The sequence below is a fragment of the Rhagoletis zephyria genome, unplaced genomic scaffold (assembly GCF_001687245.7).
Source record: "Rhagoletis zephyria isolate East Lansing unplaced genomic scaffold, Rhagoletis_zephyria_1.1 Rzeph_scaffold_00352, whole genome shotgun sequence".
Classification (NCBI taxonomy): Eukaryota; Metazoa; Arthropoda; class Insecta; order Diptera; family Tephritidae; genus Rhagoletis; species Rhagoletis zephyria.
In genome coordinates, this window is record NW_016157436.1 from 213,701 (window position 1) to 226,352 (window position 12,652).

At 36.7% G+C, this 12,652-nt stretch overlaps 1 pseudogene; it reads left to right on the forward strand.

Moving 5' to 3' along the window:
* Positions 1–7,978, forward strand: part of LOC108359175 (uncharacterized) — a 19,649-nt pseudogene extending 11,671 nt beyond the window's left edge.
* Positions 7,979–12,652: the final 4,674 nt, after the last annotated feature.

Genomic DNA, 12,652 nt, shown 5'->3' on the forward strand with positions numbered 1-12,652 from the left:
CATAAGTAGGCGTGGCTACGCCCATTTGCCAAAATTTTTTAATATTCTTATTTTTCGTCTAAAACTCATTGTAAATATCAATTTTGAGTGAATTATCTTCAGTAGTTACTAAAATATCGCACTTTTCGTATTTCTGAAAATTACCGTTATATGGGAGGTAGGCGTGGTTATTGTCCGATTTCGCCCATTTTCAATACCATCCGTCCTATGCCCAAAAGAAGTCCACGTACTAAGTTTCGTTAAGATATCTCAATTTTTACTCGAGTTATCGTGTGCACAGAAGGACGGACGGACGGACGGACAGACAGTCACCGCTTAATCGATTTCCCTTTTCATTCTGATGATTTATGTATACATTTGTCTATATCTATCTCGATTCCTTTTGCCTGTTACAAACAACCGTTATGTGAACAAAGTTATAATACCCTTGTGCACAAGTGCGCTCGGGTATAAAAACGTTGCCCGTGGATTGGGCCTACTGTAGAAAACACGTTAAAAAAAAAACGCGGCGAAAAACTCTACCTCAGCGCTGGTGTGGCAATGAGTTTTACGGCGCATCCCGTACATTGCTATGCTTACCGCATTCCCGGCCGTGATCTAAGCGTCGTACAAAAAAAGGTAGGCACAAAAGTTTTGGAGAATGAAATTCTCTACAACCTTGGAATTTCAATATGCTATGTATTTTCAACAGAAATTGTCAAAAAATTGCAAAAACGGTGACAATGTAAAATTTTTTCGTAGTTTTTGCTAATTTTTTACAATAAAAAATGCTATTTTTAAAAAACCTTCTACATAACAAATGTGGAAAACTAACATATGTGGAAAATCTACATATGTATATGTATTTAACCATTTTTTATGAAAAATGAAAAATTAGCTTGCAAATCGCAAAAACCCCAAAAAAATAAAATCCAATATGGGGGAATGTTGCCAAATGAAATTTAGGGGCGAGACTGTGGATCCATGATCTACCTGTTAAATAGAAGTAAACTGCATCAAAAAATCGCTGTTACAATTTTCTTTTTTTAATTTTCCTACCAAATTTAACTAATTTTTCTGGGTTAATCGCTATGTTTCGCACGGTCCAGGCCGTGATCTAAGCGTCATACAAAACAAATGTAGAAATACAAGTTGTGAGGAATGAAATTCTCTACAACTTTTGAATTCCAATATGCTATGTATTTTCAACAGAAATTGTCAAAAAATGGCGAAAACCGTGGAAATGTAAATTTTTTGCAGTTTTTGCTAATTTTTTACAATAAAAAATACTATTTTGAAAAAACCTTTTATGTATTAAGTGTGGGAAATTAAATTCTCTACATATTTCTATATACCCATTTTTTACGAAAAATGCAAAATAAGTTTGCAAATTGAAAAAAACCCAAAAAAACTTAAATCCAAGATGGGGCAATGTTCCCAAATGAAATTTAGGGGCAAGACTGTGGATCCATGATCTACGTGTCAAATAGAAGTAAACTGCATCAAACAATTGCTGTTACAATTTTTTTTTAAGAAAAAGTCGAATCTTACTGGGCTAAGGGTAGGAGTACGATGTATTGTGGAACGATTTTCCGTCATCCCTTGTCAAATTTGGTTTGGAGACAAGCCAGTTTCGGCGTTGTGCCATCTTGAGTGTAATTTTTCGTTCTGAATAGTTCGTGTTTCCTTCCGCTTTTATGTATTCGTGTTACTATCTGTTTTAACTGTTATTAGGTCATGCATACCCATCTAAGTGCGTCCGCTTTTGTTTCATTATCTCGCGGGTAGGTGCTTTTTTTCGGTGTATGTTCCGCTATTTAGCAGGTAGGTGGTATTAGGTTGCTTGCTTGTGCCGGAAGATAGAAATCCGTTATTTTCATTTTCTTGGTTTCTGCGGCGTGGGTATGTATCTTCGCGTTGGGGTTTTTTCCAGGGGTCTTCTCATGTTTTCCGTACAGCATCTTGAGAGGTTCGAATATTACATCGGATACGGTGTTTGTTTGTTCGTTTATAATTCTCCCTTGAAAAGTTTTTTGCTTGTCTATCTCCATGTTTTCCAATATTTTCAAACGCCGTCCTTAATGCTGTTCGTGGAGGAGTTTGGCTGCCTTATTAATTTTCATTGGTGTACATTTATTTTCGAACATATGATTTGCGAAGTTTGATTCTGGTGTGACGCTTGGTTTTTGTGTTCTCTTATTGTAGTCTCTTATATGTTCGCGGAATCTTGTTTTAATCTTACGGCCAGTTTGCCCTATTTAGCTACACTTGGATTCACACGTTAATTTGTACACACCCTGTCTAGAGAGTCCTCTTCGTGTGTGCTATTGTTCAGTATCCTTCCGACGTTGTTCCTGGTTCTGAACGATGTGCGAATGTTGGATTTTAAAAAAACCTTGGCCAGTTTGTATGACATTTTACCCGTGTAAGTTAACACTGCCCAAGCTGTATCGTTGTTTTCCTTTCTTGTCCTTCCTTTTCCGTTTCGAGTCCATTCTAATTTTGTCCACCAGATCTTTTTTGTATCCATTGTAATAAAACTACATTTCAAAAGAGGAACAGTTCAGTTTGCGTGATTGCGTCGGTTTATGTTCCGTTATTTAGCAGCTATTAGGTTGCTTGCTTGTGCCGGCAGATAGAAATACGTTATTTTAATTTTCTTGGTCTCTGCGGCGTAGGTATGTATCTTCGCGTTGACGTCTTTTTCAGGGGTCTTCTCATATTTTTCGTACAGCATCTTGAGTGGTTCGAATATTACATCGGATACGGTGTTTGTTTGTTCGTTTATAATTCTCCCTTGAAATGTTTTCTGCTTGTATATCTCCATGTTTTCCAATATGTTCAAACGCCGCCCATTATGCTGTACGAGGAGGAGTTTGGCTGCCTTATTGAATATTTCTGCGTGGCTCTAAACAATTATTAAGACATTAAAAAGCAAAATGAAGTGTGCAGTGGCAAAGTGTAATAGTGAAAACAAAAGGAAAGCGTGCTATATAAGTTTTTTATCGTTTCCTACGGACGCAAAGCTGGCGAAAAAGTGGAAGCAGTTCTGCCGGGGAGGACATGCATTAAACACCAAATCGAGCTTTGTGCTATGTGTGTGAGCTATGAGCTTCTACATTGAACTATGTTGGCCTTTCCTTGGTGAATTGTCGTAGGTGGAAATATTGGTGAATGTAGACAGTTGCTGGNGGAGGTGTGAACTTACCCTTGTAAAATGTCACACAAACTGGCCAAGGTTTTTTAAAAATTTGGAATTTCAATATGCTACTGTTCCTTTTTTGAAATGTTCGCCAGCCCAAATTGACCCCGTGTTGCCATATGGCAACGGACTTAAAAAACACTTAAATTATATAGCATGCACGATTGTTTTTTATTGTTGCTTGTTACCAATAGAGTCACTAATGTTTTAACTAATTTTGTATCACTGTCACATTTTGGAAATAAAGAAAACACTTTCTATAAATTCATGCTTACTTCTTCATATATGACATTTTAATGGTTTTCTGCCACGTCTAATTTTGCTCAAAGAACACACTTGTACTACACTCGATAGACAGCAAGGATCTGACGGAAGCGTAAGCGTTTCGAAAAGTACAACTTTTAGCAATTAGTTAACGTACATATAAGCATTTTGAAGTAAGCGGTTTTTGTTTTACACCCTCTTAAACATGATGTGTTTTTCGTTGCTATGTGGCAACACGGGGACAATTTGGGTTAAATACAAATATGGAGAGAATTTAATACTTTTTATATAGAAGGTAATTTAAAACTAACATGTTTTATTGTAAAATATTAGCAAAAACATTTTACTATTTTATGGTTTTCGCAATTTCTTGATAATTTCTGTTGAAAATACATAGCATATTGAAATTCCAATATTGTAGAGTATTTTATTCTCTACAGCTTTTGTGCCCTCATTTTTTTTGTGTACGATGCTTAGATCACAGCCAGGAACGCGATAAACATAACGGTGTACGGGATGCGCCGCAAAACTCATTTCCAAACCACCGTTGCGGTACAGATTTTCGGCGCTTTTTTTTAACGTGATTTCCCCAGTAATGAAAGCAGATGAAGGTGATGTATTGTGGAACGATTTTCCGTCATCCCTTGTCAAACTTGGTTTGGATACAAACCGGTTTCGGCGTTGTGCCATCTTCAGTGTCATTTTTCGTTCTGAATAGTTCGTGTTTCCTTCCGCTTTTATGTATTCATGTTACTATCTGTTTTAACTGTCATTAGGTCATGCATACCCATCTAAGTGCGTCCGCTTTTATTTCATTATCTCGCAGGTAGGTGCTTTTTTTCGGTGCATGTTCCGTTATTTAGCAGGTAGGTGGTATTAAGTTGCTTGCTTGTGCCGGCAGATAGAAATCCGTTATTTTCATTTTCTTGGTTTCTGCGGCGTGGGGATGTATCTTCGCGTTGGGGTTTTTTCCAGGGGTCTTCTCATGTTTTCCGTACAGCATCTGGAGAGGTTCGAATATTACATCGGATACGGTGTTTGTTTGTTGGTTTATAATTCTCCCTTGAAATGTTTTCTGCTTGTATATCTCCAATGACATTTGAACTGCACAGTTAAAATGACAGTGTGAAATGGAGTTAGTAAGTGGTCGCCGAATTACGACACTTGATTTTGATGGACTAAACTACTTGCCCATTCAAATTGAAAAAAAAGTCGTTGTGCTGGTGAAGAATGTAAAACTATAGGCCTGTGCAAAATGTGATGTGGGTTTATGTTTAAAATGTTTTGCTACTTTTCATACTAAAAATTAACTTCTCCATCCGCTTTGTACGTACCATATGTTTCTATTATTTCATATTTTAACCAAATACTGTACTCTAACAATCCATCTGGAATACGCTCCGTGTTGCCATATGGCAACGGCCGATATCGGAAGAACTATACTACTCCCAAAGTTTTAGTCATATGTTTTCCGTTACTTTAACGTTACTTTTACCCTTTATATAGAAGAAATCAAAAAAATCTAAAAAAAAATTAATCTGGGACAATTTGGGTTAACCATTTTTTACGAGAAATGCAAAATAAGCTTGCAAATCGCAAAAAGCCAAAAAATAAAATCCAAGATCGGAATGTTGCCAAAGGAGCGATACTGGATCCATGATCCACGTGTCAAATAGAACTAAACTGCATCAAGAAAGGGCATCCACATTTTTTTTTTTTAATTTTCCTACCAAATTTATCTAATTTTACCGGGCTAATCGCTATGTTTGGCACGTTCCCTGCCGTGATCTAAGCGTCGTACAAAAAAACATTGGGTATTTAAGAAAGAAGAAGAATGCAACTCTTTACAACTTTGGAATTTCAATATGCTACATACATATGTATTTTCAACTGAAATTGTCAAAAAATGCCGAAACCCGTGACAATGTAAAATTTTTGTGCAGTTTTTGCTAATTTCTTACAATAAAAAATGCTATTTTTAAAAAACCTTCTATACAATAAATGTGGAAAATTAAGTTCTCTACATATTTTTGTTTAACCATTTTTTACGAAAAATGTAAAATAAGTTTGCATACCGCAAAAAAAAGACTGTGGATCCATGATCTACTTGTCAAATTGAAGTAAACTGCATCAAAAAATGCTGTTACAAATTCTATTTTAAGAAATAGTCTAATTTTACTGGGCTATTATGAATTTTGAATCGCTTGCTTATATTTTTTGGCACAACAGTACCTTGAAAGAGTGCCTACCTGAGTTGTCAATCACACCTTGTTTAATACACCTTGGGCATAACCGTAAAATTTGACAATACTCTCTGCCTTACCTTCGGTGATGTCCCTTTTACTAACACTGCAATATTGCCTATTTATTTATTTATTTATTTATTTAGTCTTGAAATTATTACATCTCTTACAGACTAGTTACAGGTTAAGATAGACTACCAACTAATTTAACAGGTCATTTAGTAGCATTTTAAATCTTTTTTCACAGAAGGAGAAGTCCAAAATTGAAGAATTTGGGAGCAAGTTAAACTCTTTAAGAGCTCTAACAATAGGAGCATTAGCCGCATAATTGGTCCTCGCTAGCCCAACGTAAAATGTGGCATGATTCCTTAAACAAATATTAGGAATAAGAAAAAATATGCGTTCAAGTAAAAAGGGGCAGTCAACCACCCCGGATATTAAATTAAAAATGAAAGTGAGAGATAGGAAGGTTCTCCTACAATTTAATGTCTTGAGATCAATAAGCATACATCTAGATTCATAAGCCGGAACAGGAAGTTCAAAATGAAGGGGGCGCAGAGCGTACTTAATAAAGACTTTTTGCACTCTCTCCAATCGACTTATATGACAGGAATAATACGGACGCCAAATGATAACAGCATATTCAAGCCGCGAGCGCACCAGTGAGGTGAAAAGTGTTTTTAAAGTATACGGATCCGAGAAATCTGAGCTGAAACGTCTGACAAAGGCCAGCATAGAGTAAGACTTAGATAAAGTATAATTAAGATGGCTTTGAAATGAGAACTTCGAGTCAAAGACCACCCCAAGATCAGTGATTTTGGAAACAATGCTTAGTTGTGAGCCTGCAATATAATATGAAGTAGGGATAGGAGAACGGGATTTGGAATAGGAGACATGGGAGCATTTTTTAATATTTAAGGGAAGCATATTTTTCTGGCACCAAGCTACAACATTGTCTAGATCACTCTGAAGCTTCAACGAGTCAGCGGAACACGTAATACTACTAAAAATCTTCATGTCATCAGCATACAAAAGAAATTTTGAAAATTTAAAGCAACTAGTAATATCATTGATGAAAATCACAAAAAGAATAGGCCCTAAAATGCTTCCCTGAGGAACGCCTGAAGAAGCAATGAAAGAGTACGACGACACCCCGTCAACTACAACTGAACAAGATCGATTTGAGAGATACGATTTGATCCAGCTTAAAAAACTTGAGTGGAAGCCAAAACTCTGTAACTTCGATAACAATATACGATGGTTAACTTTATCAAACGCTTTCGAAAAATCAGTATACACGGTGTCAACTTGGGCCCGGTTACTAAAAGCTTCAATGCAGTATTCGGAGAAAACTGCTAAATTAGAAGTAGTTGATCTCCCCGACATGAAACCATGCTGATCTACTGAGATGAGACGACTAATGGAAAAGAAAATTTTATTATTTATTATACATTCAAAAAGTTTTGAGACAGTTGAAATTTTGGAAATAGGACGATAATTGGTGATATCATTTTTATTGCCCGATTTAAAAATTGGCGTAATAAGGGAGATTTTCCACGCATCAATGAAAACGCCTTGCTCAAGAGACTTATTAAAAAGCAGCCATATTGGGTAGGCGAGAGCTGAACAATTCTTAAAAAGGTGAGACGACAAACCATCAACATCAGTCTGCGACGACAGTTTGATTTGACGAATCCCCAGTTCAACATCGTCTAAAGAGATTTCAAGAGCCCCAAAGTTTAGCGCGGAACCACTAGCACCAAACCCACTGTAAAAATCACTACTACTCAAATTAGAGTCAGCCTCAAAATTCGAGCTGAAAAAATCCGCAAAGAGATTTGCAGCTACTAATGCTGAATCAGCTTGTGTATCTTTATAAAATACAGCAGAGGGAATACTCGAACACGATTTTTTAGACTTCACAAAACGCCAAAAAGCTTTCGGATTCAGTTTAATATCCTCTTCGAATTTTCTTATATAATTCTGCTTCAAGACTTTACTCAATGATTTAAACTCGTTCAAATATTTTAAATACATTTCTTTGTAAAAAGGAAACCTTGAATTTTTAAATTTTTTGAAAAACTTGTTTCTCAAATTCTTAAGTTTTTTCAACTCCTTCGTGAACCAAGGAATTTTGTAAACTTTTTTCTTTACTTTAGGAATGTGCTCACTACAAATACAACTTAGATTATACTTAAGAATATTGAAACAACCGGTAGCATCAACCTCAGTAAATAGCGTATCCCAATCAATAGAGTCAATTGCCGCATTAACCACATCAACATCATAATTCTTAAAACAAAACTTGGAAATTGTATCCTCTACGTAAGTATTAAACTCATAAAATTCCAAATGAAGAACCAGCGGAACATGATGCGGACCAGGATTGGACAAAGGGTCTAAACATTCCTGGAGGCAAAAATTCATGTTATCACTTAAAAATACGAGATCCAATATTCTATGAAGACTGTTATTAAAACTGTTGATCTGACTAAGGTCACATCTTGAAAACCCGTCACACAAATATGTTTCAGCAAACGAATTTGAAGACTTTGGAAGAAGCCCCCTACTATTGTCAAAAGTAGACCACTCTAAATTACTGAGGTTGAAGTCGCCAATTACGCAAACATTTTCATGACTAGATGCTAAGGCTAAAATATTATCAACATGCTCTTTATAAAGTAAGTCGCTACTAGAAGGAGGTATATAAGAAGCACAAATTAAAAGTTTAGAGACTCCATGAACAGAAATGCAGAGAATATCCAATAGGGAATCAGTATTCGGCATAGGCACCAAAGTCGCACGAAATTTTCGTCGAACCGCAATTAAAACGCCTCCTCCTCTAGACAGACCAGTTTTTAATGCGTCGCGATCTTTACGAAAAACGCAATATAAATTTTCATCGAAGAATTCACCATCCATAAAGGTATCATTAAGCCAAGTCTCAACTATTACAAAGATATCATAATCCAGGTTTGAACTCATCATAAAGAGTGAGTCGGATTTGGTTCTTAGGCCTGATACATTTTGAAAGTAAATTTTAAGACCTTTGTGAGAATGTGTATTTACTAAATCCCGTGTTGAGGTGGCCCGTCCTTGCGAAAAGAACGAAACGGCCGTATCTGAACATTCGTAGGCCAGATGCTGGCGTTAACTACCTTATCGTAGAAGGAGAGCGGCACGCCAAGTTTAAAACTAACTTTAACCAACTCTTGAATATCAACATCCCGCTTAACGAGGGCATAGCACACCACAAACTTAGGGTTGATTTCAGCGTGCTTCGAAACATAGGCGATAATATCAGCATTCGTCACGTTTGAGGAAAAAGACGACAGATGCAGCCACATCATTTTAGGAGCAACCTGAAGTTCAAGGTTATCACTCGAACCAACCACAATAGGATTGCTCAGATTTCTAATTGAATTTACGACAGCATTCCCACTGGGTGCATTAACTACGTTTACGCCAGCATTCCCACTGGGTGCATTTACTTCGTTCTCGGCAGAGGCATTCGACACAGAAGCAGTAACAGCGGCGGCCGACGTCGACGCCCTTTGTGAAGAACAAGGCGCCAAAAGCGAATGAGCGCAAGACAAACTAGCAGCACCAGCATAAGTGTGAGCACTAGCGAGAGTAGCGGCTTCAACAGCAGGACCAGATGTAGTGTTCGTTGCACTAACAACACTTTTAGCAGCAGTTACAGCAGAGTTTGGCTGATCATCAGATATGACTTGCTTGTTGTTATTAGCTTTACCTTTCTTGTTGTTATTAGCTTTACCCTTATTTGCATTTTTGCTAACACTACGGCGCAGTTCTTTGAGCTCAGACGTGAGCGAAGCAAGTGAACCAGCAAAACCTTCATCGAAGAGCTTATGGAAATTAGCGAGTTCAGAGCGCACTATTTCTAACTCGCCAAGTAATTTGTTTTTGTCAGCTTGCAGGGAGTGAATACCAGCAACTGCACTTTCTTGCTCTGCTCGCAGACTTTTGAGTTCAGCAAGAATAAATGATAAAACATTATTTTGCTCTTTATCAGTTACATTATTGTATTGCGGTGCATACTGTTGTTGTAGCTGTTCTGCGACAGCATTATTTGGAGAAATACACTCTTCATGATGAGCAACAGCGCAATCACCACAAATATAAACTTGATCTGGATTTTTAAAATAATCCAAATCAGCAGCCAATGTACCAACAACGCACTGCATGTGGTAGACTTTTTTGCACTTATCACATTGCACACTGCTTTGAGCGCGCTCAACTCGATGACCACAAAAACAAGGCATATCGAACGAAGCAACGAAAAATTGATAGACGAATAAATAAAATTATTAGCGCAGCTAACAGTCTCTAAGACAAATTGTTAATTGTTTTTTGTTTATTTTATTTCTTTGAGAAGCCAACCGTGTTTAGCTAAATTGTTTATTTTATTTGAGAAAATATTTGTATTTCACTATTATGTAAATTAGTAGAAAACAATTCGAAAAGCACAGAGCTTAAATAAACACGTCCGTACACGGCGAAGAGCAATAATATGTATTTCTTACAAATATTTTGAAATACGAACAAATTTTACTGAATTTTATAATTTTTTAAGAAACATGATCCCAGCTAGCAAAATTGCCATAAATCTGTTAGATATCCGTCAGACTCGTCGGCAAAAAAGTCAGAAATCTATATGATTTTGGTCGATATCAGTCAGAGAAGCGTACGGAGAGGTTGATAGGATGTCTAACCGACACAACGTGGGAAATTCTGACTTAATTACCGGCGATTCTGACGGATATCTAACGGATGTCTGACCAAATAATCATGGAAAATAAGAATTATCAAACGTGTATGTCCGAAATCGGACATAATTCGATCAAACATATTGGATAGGGAAATAAATAAAATTCTCTAGACATTTCGCCCAGAAATCTGTACGAACCCGGTAAGACTTGTCTAAATAGTCAACTTTTTATTCCGACTTGTCTGATATCAGAAATTGTCTGGCAAATGTGCTGGGTTGGCACTACTATGTTTATTTTAACAATTCATTCACATGCATTACTGTATATCCAGATAGACAAAACACAAAATGTAAATATACTTATTTAACAATTTGTTGAAATATATTGGTTGATATTTTCCCGCTGTTCTCATTTTCGTTAGCCCAAATGAAATCCAATTTCAACATTTTCTTATAGTGAAGAATATTTTCAAGTCACATAAAATAAAATAACAAGAGAAACCAAATTCCAAGAAAATCAGGCATGAAGCCTAAACGATTATGACCGGATGCAGTTCCTACATAAGTCATACCGGGTTCTGAGCACAACTATGAGTGAATAATGGTGGGCTGACTTTGGAAAATGGTCACATCGATTAGGGGTTAAAGCAAGAATTATTTAGCTTAAAGGTTGAACTCTCTAATTTTCAAGTACACCACTACTATACATGGGCGTCGCTACGTAGGGGCAGGGGGGCTCGAGCTCCCCCTATACTTTGAAGTTTATCTTATATTTAGGTATACAATCTTTACTTAGTTGCCAATATAGCAACTTAGTTGCCAGCTTCCAGTTTCCATCTGTAAAACCATTTCAGCCAGTAGCCACCCAACTGAAGTTCGGTTTCCATAAGCCTAAGTCGGCTCAGCTCGATGTTCTGGTCACATACTTAAGTACACATTTTCATGAGTTTATCTCTTCTTATTCTGGTACTTACAAATATCGGGCCAAAGTTATAATACCATTTCATGCTCATGAAAGGTATAGTTTTCAGATTTCAAATCGGTAAAGTAGGTAACAAAATATAAATTTAAACATTTTCTTAACTTCTTGCCAGCGTATCTATTAAAATGTCATTTTCAAAAATTTCATGCATTGCTATGCCATGCCATTCCATCTCAAACATACTGTTATAGCATATCATTGCTCCTTAGCTCAGCTGTTGTGTTTCTGCAGCATATTTTTAATACTGTTTAATCCTGCCTTGTATGAAAATGTATATAGCAGGGGTGGGCAACAGTGTTGCCGCGCCCGAAAAATAAAGTTTAACAAAATCTTTCAAAAAGTTTAACAAATCCGGTTAAAATTAAGCGACTTATTTAGCGGGTCTTCTTAAAACGAAAATGCTTGGAGTTACTGTTTGTTTCATCCTGAGCTTGGTAAATTGGTTATAGAAATAAAAAGAAAGTAAGTCAGTAAGAAAAGGCTCCCTAAGGCTGAGTTTTGTCGTCAAAAGTAAGGCTGTTGTAGGCTAAGGGCCAATTTCAAATGTATATTTAAACGGCACTTAAGCTTGATCGTGGATTGTTGTTTAAATGCCATTTAGCTTTCCTTGGGTTTCAGATCAACTTTGTTTAAATATGCCAAACAATTGGCAGCACTGCTGCTTATTAATTTAAATTGTTGTTGCATTTGCTTGTTTGTTTACATTTTCTGCTGAACAGCTGATTGTTTTAGGTGGGATTTGGTGGGATTGATTAAATAACCTACCAATCAATCTTGGTTGTTTGGTATAAACACAGGGTCGCATATCTCATATTTAAATAGCAAAATTGGCCATTTAAGTGCAGACTAAATGTATGATTTGAAAATGAATAGTGGAAACTAATCAAGAATCTATACTTAAGTAGGCCATCTGAAATCGGGCCTAACAGTTGCTAAATTTGAAAACTATTACACATTCTTTCAGGCTTTCAACACATACTCCTATAATAGTTATCTGCCCTTTCGCTAGTTTTTTGAATGCATGCAAAAAACGAGTTTAGAATCATGTTATCCATAATGTGCGTGTTGATCTTTTCACGCAAATGAAGGGACCTAAAGTTCTAGGTTGCCTCCGAACGGCAAATGGTTTTCATAAGAAGCGATTTCATGGCAGAAGTACACTCGGGGGGTTTGAACATGCGACGACCGCTGATCGGGAATTGCGTAGAGCAAAATTTGCTGGAACTTTATGTGGGATCTGTATGACAGTC